We start from the raw sequence: 7,899 nt of genomic DNA, 5'->3' as shown, positions 1-7,899 counted from the left end.
AGATGCCTCCAGGGGTTTTCAGGGATTCATGGCCACATCAATGTTCGACTTGATTCAGGGCAAAACAGGGCAAAAACCTTAAGTGCTCTGCACCTTTCTAACTGTCCAAGAGGGTGGGTAGTTGAGAAGGTCTCAGATTATTTTTCCTTTTTCCTTTTTAGTTTCTCCAGGCATTGTTTTGTACCACTGAAAACCCAGGTGGCATCAAAATCTCATTTTTAACAGACCCTGGCAAAAGCACAGTGACTAATACCTGTCACTGTAGGCTTCCTTTCACAAGCTACTACTTTGCATCAAACTGAACTAGAAAATAATGTATCTGAAGTCCTTTGAAACCTGAGACACTGTGGAGGTGAAGAATTCTGCCTCTACCTGTGTGCTGCTTCTATAACACTTTTTGTTCCCTGAAGAGCTACCACTGTCTACCAACACTTGGCCATACACTTCTTTGTCACTAGATAAGTAAAAACACAGGTCAAATTTATTCTGGCTCTTGATTGTAAAACAGAAAACAGTTACCAAAAGGAAATTGGTAGAACAAAAGATCAACATCTACCTGGAACTCAGGGCGATTATAGGCTGCTGAACAGATTTCCTTCCGTGGACATCTCTTGGTTGCCTGAATCGAGGGGCTATTTCAGCCCACATCCTCCCCTCATTGTTCTTTCTTTGGAAGAAACACCCCTTACCTTGGTTCATGGTCTTCTAATTATATCTCTATTCTTCTTGCTAAATATTGAGCACTAATAAATCTTAAAAACAGATCCCGATCCCCCCGGTACCTGCTCTTCCTGCGATTCTGTAAGCTGACATCATTGCATACCAGATGCAATTACCATGTGTACCTCACTGGGAACAAAAGCTCTTGTAAACATAACCTCTTCTCTCTGGATGACTTTCAGTGTGTGAGTTTTCTCAGACATGGTTCACTCTCCCTACAATGCATGCGAAATAAGAGAAGTTTGACTTACAACCCCACTGCTATGGTGTATTTTCAATTAGCCCACTTTCTCTAATCTAAGAAATTAGGTTCAGCTTATTGCAATACTTCCTAAATCACCAAATGCACTTAGAAACCATTTATCACTCAGATGATGTACTACTAATACAATTTTCTACTTATCCCCAGCATTTTTAGAGACAGAACACATCACAGAAATGGGTGGATTTAAGAAGGCACCACATTTGGACTGTGCAGCACCTTTTCCCCCATGCACAGTGTCCATATGGAATCCACCACAAAGCTGTAAAAGGACAGAATTCACAGAATCATAGAATTGCTTTGGTTGGAAAAGACCTTTAAGATAAAGGACATGAGAAATGTTTTCAATATTAAACTACAGTAGGAGTGAGCTTTTTAACAGATACTTAATGTAACACACTCCTGTGTTACATCAAAAGATTCTTAATCTCGCCATAACATGGTGATTACAAATTACCTAAAGGTCTTTTGTAGATATGTAAATCTCCTAGATGTCTTCAGCAGACAGTCAAGCTCTCTATTTCCACACATATTCCAGTTACTTACTATTCCCATAGTGTAGTTTCCCACATGCCTTGACATTTCATCCTACAAGTTAGAATTGGCCAAAGAATATTAAATTTTAATACTGATTTTTAATAACATTTACATAATAGGAATAACCTCTCAACTTGGAGGACTATGAATTATGAATATTTCTGAATTATCAGGAAGATGATGAAGACATTGTCGTACATAATTAATTTAATTGCGGGGTTTGGCGCAGCCCAAGATTTTCTGCCCACTCCGTGACCAATCCGGTACCTAAACAGTAACACAGGTTACCTTCCTTACCTTTCCAAACACAACGCAAGGTTAAGAAATAGCCTTAAACTAATTATGCAAATATTTTGAAGGTTTCTCCTTCTCTGAAGGGGAAGATAGGAAATGATGACAGAAAATATAAATTCCAAATGTCTAAGAAGAGCAAATGTCATCAGATGCAAACTGGCTTCGGATGCTCTTCTCCCTGCCCTTTGAAAAGGACGCCATTAGCAAGGCAAAGCGCTTCTGCAGAGGCACCTTTATCCTGTGAGCAACTTGGGGAAGTCTGATTTAAATTTGTAATACAGCAAATTTTAAAAGTATGCAAGGCCTTAGACTTTAGGCACTCAGAGACAGTAACTGTCACAGTCCTGATCAGAGCTGCTATGGGCATCCCCACTGTGCTTGTGCCAGTATTCATACTCATCTGCAGTTCCCCTTTAAACCCTTATCTCCTGCATTGCCAGGTATTAGGAAGGATTTTGATATATTCTTTGAAAAAAAAAAAAAAGAGACTAAAAATTATATTGCTAATGAGATCCTGTGTCTTTTACATATTGTCAGCAGAGGCCTTCCTTAACAATATTACATAGGAGAGACACCCTTGCCTTTGTTTCTCTTCAAAACCAAATGTTCTCTCCTAACACATCAAATCACATGATGTCCAAGTGAGACCAAAAGCACATTTTAAATCCTAAATCTGTGTTCAAAATTATTGTGAAATGCTACAAACTAGTGCATGCTTGCAGTCCCAGGTACTTTTAATTCACACAAATATACTTCATGCTGTGGACAACTGAATTTAGGTTCCCAGATGCACTAGTACTTCATATCGTGGCTAATGTAACGGTACTGAAGCAACAGAACTCATTTTTGTCTGCATAACAGAGCAGCTCTGATAACCCACTAGTAAAGAGCAGTGATAGAGAACAAGGACAGGTCTCCAGCCAGGAGGGGATAAGCACAACTACAATAGAGTCCACACCATACATGACTTTCAGTGATAACAGGAGAGCAAGCGTGCCTCCTGGGTAAATTCAAGTCTGACACTAGGGATGTTTTTGGTAGAGCAGCCAAAGTTCAACATACAAAATAGACCACTAGTCCAAATATGGAAAAAAGTGTCTAAGAACAATCATAATATGAAAATATGGTTACACTTGGCAAAAGTGTTTGCGATTACTTCTCATTTATAGAAATACATCACATTAAAGTTATAAAGTTCTACTTAAAAAAGTAACAACTACAGATTTCTAAAAAGTCACTTTTGCAAGATTTTAACATTATAAAGGCAGCATAACTAGACACATCTCATGAAGTGTCATCACAAACTCCAGACAAGTATGGAATAACGCAGAACAAAAGAAGACATAACAGGGAAAAAAAGTTTTTAAAAATCATCTATAAGAATACATTTTCTCCTTTTCATGAGGTTTTAACCTTATGGGGGTTACAGTTGCTCCAACACACAGGAATATTCTCATGACTTTAACATCCAGGCATTAAAAGAAACAGTCTGCTCCAAGTCCGCATGCAGTGATTGACAAGAGATGGGGCCCTTGTGAGTGCATTTCAGAATTCCTATGGTCAGCTCTGTTGAGGACCACTGGGTATCTAAAACTCAGTCACAATCCTTCTCACATTACTGACAAAACATTTAGAAGTCTGTAAGACTAGTATTCCAAATCGAGACAACATGAACACCTTCAAAATTACAAAAACAATCAATAATCACAGTTCCTTATCATACCACAGTGGCACGTAATCTCAGTTATTGCATCAGAAAACAAAAAACTTACTTCAGAATTACCTAAAATAAGAATAGGAAGATCATTAGTCTGTTCCAAACAATAGCTGGTTATAGATTAACAGCAGCATCAGATCAGTTTGTAGGTCCTTAAGACATCAGACCTGCTGATGAAAGTGACTTAGATAAAGGCAACAAAGTTGGGAAATGAGGTTATCAGACTTTTCACAAGAAAACACTTCCATTAAATAAAACATCATTCTTAGCTGAGAACTTGGGAGTCCAATTAGAGTTTTGCAATAGCAGCTTATGCTAAATATATTATACATAGATATACATGTGTGTAGATAGATTTAATTTTTATATATTTATATGTAAATTAGTGTATATGTATTTATACATGCGTATACACTCGTATATAGAGATAAAATTTGAATATGACATCTGTAAAATGTAAGATAAATGATGTATGAACTTAAGAACTCAGAAGAAGGTCAGTTCATGCAGGTCCTCACTCTGCCTAGTAAAGAACAAGTTTAGCTATTAGCGTCTGGGTTTACACAAACATTTTGGAGAAGTAAGGCAGATTTGAAGTGAATCTCTTTACCATCTTCCCACTTCCAGGTGTTGGTCCGATTGCAGAGCAGTGTTGATGCAAGTCAAACATGTTTCTTGCAGAGAAAACAAAGCCAGAAGTTCTTATCCATGTGCAAATGTCTTCCAAGCCCTAGCAGATACATTCAAGTTCAAACTGCTAATTGAGCACAAAGATATGAAGGTGTTCAGTCGAGGAGCCAAACCTTAATTCAGGTTGAAGCAAAACCTCAGACGTGCACACAGCGAAGATGCAGAGGCTTTGGCCGAGCAGCTCCTCGGGCGTGGCTGGTGGGGGAGAGCAAACCCCCATCCGCAGAGACGGGGCAGGCAGGGCCAGGGGAAGAACGGCTCCAGGGACAAGGGCCTCTCAAAGCTTTTGGTTTCTTCCAACTGTACGTGCTGCTGAAGTGTCTGCATAGTGCAGTCATATACACGACAAACATGTATAAATTCAGACAGCTGCATCCAGAAAGTAAAAAAGTTTTCTGACAATGTTTGCACCTGGTGATGGGGCGGGCGTACATCAGAGCAAGTATATGCTGTCCATACTTCTGTAGTACAATGCAATTTTTCACATCTTAAACAGTGAACACCACCATGCTTCCATTAAACAGTTCCTTTTTACCCAGCTCTCGTTTCTCCAAAAGAACAGAGAATGACACAACCCTAAGCCTTTGCTCCAATTTCCAATTCATTATTAAAGAGAAAATATCATGTTAGGAGAATGCAAATCCAATCTATTTGCACTAGGACTGCACTTAATGATTACGCTGAAAATAAACAAAATCTAAAAATAATAAAGAGAAATATCATTTAATATAACATGTATACATCATTTTACTATTCGGCAAAAACAAAATACCACCTCTTCTAACAAAGATGTTAAGAAAAGCTCTAATATTGTTTTGTATAATGCCTTTGGAAAAAACAAAACAACCAAGCATCCAAACAGAAAATACGGTATTCCAAGTTATTAGAAAAATAATTTAGAAAAAATATTGTAATGGAATAGCTGACAGTATCTGTAAAAAAAGACCAGAGAGAATCGTAGCAGTATGTAGAGCTGAGGACTGGAAGGTGAACAGCTGAAGGGACAGAGGGACAGCTGTTACACTGTTGTTATTTTCCTGTCAAGTTCTCCTCCTTTGTGAACTAGGAAGTTTTTAAACAAAACATCACCACCAACAAAAACAAACACAACCAAGAGCATGTAAGTCAACCAATGTAAGGCTGTAGCCTGAGAAACAAACATGTTTTTCCATCCTTAGTCCCATCTCATCTTCCTCTAAAACAAACAAAGGGACAGCTGCCAGACTTTTGAAAAAGTCTGGTGTTCACATGTATAGCATTTATAGAACATTGAGATCAGCCCTTCTTCCCACACTGAAACTGCAAGTTAATTTGCAACACTAACTATTTAATATACAAAACTGACAAAAATCTCAATGAAATAAGAAAACTCTAAGTTTTCTTGCAAGGCAAAGTATCTACTAAGGTCCAGATGTTCCTACCCCTGCCTGAATACCCAAGAAGATGAGAACTTTCAAATCAGAATTAAACTGCATTAATGGTTGGCAGTAATGAAATCAGCTGCTCAACTAATGAGGAGTTTCAGAGGTATTGTTGGATGGGAAAAAAAGCACAAAATAAAAATGCACTACATTTTGAAAACCTTATTTCTTTAAAAAGATACAGTCCATCTATTTGGGAATCTGTAGTTATACCAAGGGCACATTAAATAGATGCACTAAGCCTCCATTAATAATATCAAAAGCTGGAATCTGCAGTAAAAGTGAAGCATTTACAAAAGCACCATGTTCAGAATAGAAAGTGTATTTAAGTTATTTGACTAATAGAAAAGCTATTTGAATCTCTGACCTAAAAAATAATGCTCTTTTTTCTATCTGAATACAAGCTGTATATTAAGCAGTCTATTTTGCTTTGAAGTATATTCTGCTTTCGCATTTCTGTTCTCAGAAGACTGAGTCAACCCACCCAATATAAAAAACAGTCCTAGATATTTTTTTTTTTCAAGTCAGAACTTTCCTGCTCTGATCTGAACACACAGGTTGGTATTCGTGGCAAATGTTCATTAGTAATGCTCCTTAAATTTGTCATGTTCTCATACTTCCAATGTGGCAACAACAGACTCATGTGCTGCCAAGACAACAGACTTTATTGTCCCAACATCACAGGCACACTCTGCAAAGACGCCCAGCAGCCACAGGGCCTTTCTCCATCTAGAAAAGCTCATTAGTGTCACGCACTGTACACGGCAGACTACCAAAGACTTCTGCCTGGAAGAACAGTGAGACGTGTTCAGAAAATTCAGTATAAAAAACAAAAATAATTTGATGCTTAGAAGTGCCTCAGGCAAACCAACACATTAAAAAATGACAAATCAGTATAGAAAAAAATTATTTACACCACTCCAAAATGAAGGAGATAAAGGTCTATTTAAACTAGTTGTACATCTTTGAAGATGATCTGGAAGTGAGGAAACAGACAACAAAACCTGGCAAACATTCAAAGCAGAAATAACAGCGATGCTAATAATGAGTGAACTAGTCAGGTGAGGACTATCAAATAAATTAGCAGGTCTGTATATTGCAATTTCAGCAAAAAAAAAGTGTGTGAAATGAACACTAATGAAGTTTCCATTTGATGGACTGGATTTTGAATGGCATGGGAAGACACCGAGATAGAAACCATGAGGAACTTCAAAAGCAATTTAAGCAGACAGCACGTCAAACCTTCAAACTGAGAAATACACTTCCCTACCGGAACATTCCTCTGATACTCACTAGACACACACATTTTACAGAGGTTTCACAGTTCAGTCTATCCTAAACTCCAAATCACAGGCTTCAAACAAGACAGATAACTAACAAATAAGCTTAGAAGTTAGTACTCAATTTAGACATGTCCTATGGGAAAAAAAAAAAAAAACCAACAAAAAAACCAAACAGGAATCCATGAAGCACCATTGCTGGTTTCTACAAAAACATTAGCGTGACTGCAGAGAACCAGAGAACCAAAACATTTTGGTGCCTTTTAAAGATAACCAAGTTCTCCACTCTAAAGAAAAATCACATTTAACCTAGTCTTTCTGGTAAATCAGAGTAGCACACAAAGTTTAACGTATTTGAAGTGTCTCATAGAGAATATCTCACATTGAAAAAGTACCTGGTAAGAAAGCACCAGATACACCACGTCTTGAAGTTCAAGGCAACCAGAATCAGACTATGCTACACTCTGGAAACTGTTGAAAGATGCAGCAGTTATTCATGGTGGTTTCTTCTTCAGATCATAACAATCTTGACATCTGAGGCACACTGGTGGGCTTACAAGTTTCAGTCTACATGTTTGGAGCTCTTCCTGGAGGTGTAAACTGCGGCACCAGGAACGCAAGTTTAAAAAAAAAAAAAAAAAAAAAAATTCAAGTGTTTTCAAGGCAAGTTGTTCCTGTTCTTTACACAGGCTCAGAAAGTTAGAAGGTAACATATATTCTAGTAAAACTTCCGGATTTAGTTTCAAATGCAAACACTCACTGAAAAATCCAGATTAAAGAAGTCATTATGCATTTATATTATATTAACTTCTAGAATATTTAGAATATTGTACTGAAGACACAGTGGTACTAGCAATATAGATGACCACATACAGGGAAAAATAAGTTTCTCAAACAGTAGAGAAGATATCAACTTGTTTAATTTGAAAATATTTTCAAGTTAACAGAAAAATATGGCTTGATCAAGTTGTTTTTAAA

The sequence above is a fragment of the Patagioenas fasciata genome, chromosome 9 (genome assembly GCF_037038585.1).
Source record: "Patagioenas fasciata isolate bPatFas1 chromosome 9, bPatFas1.hap1, whole genome shotgun sequence".
Classification (NCBI taxonomy): Eukaryota; Metazoa; Chordata; class Aves; order Columbiformes; family Columbidae; genus Patagioenas; species Patagioenas fasciata.
Note: the sequence above shows the minus strand (reverse complement) of the source record.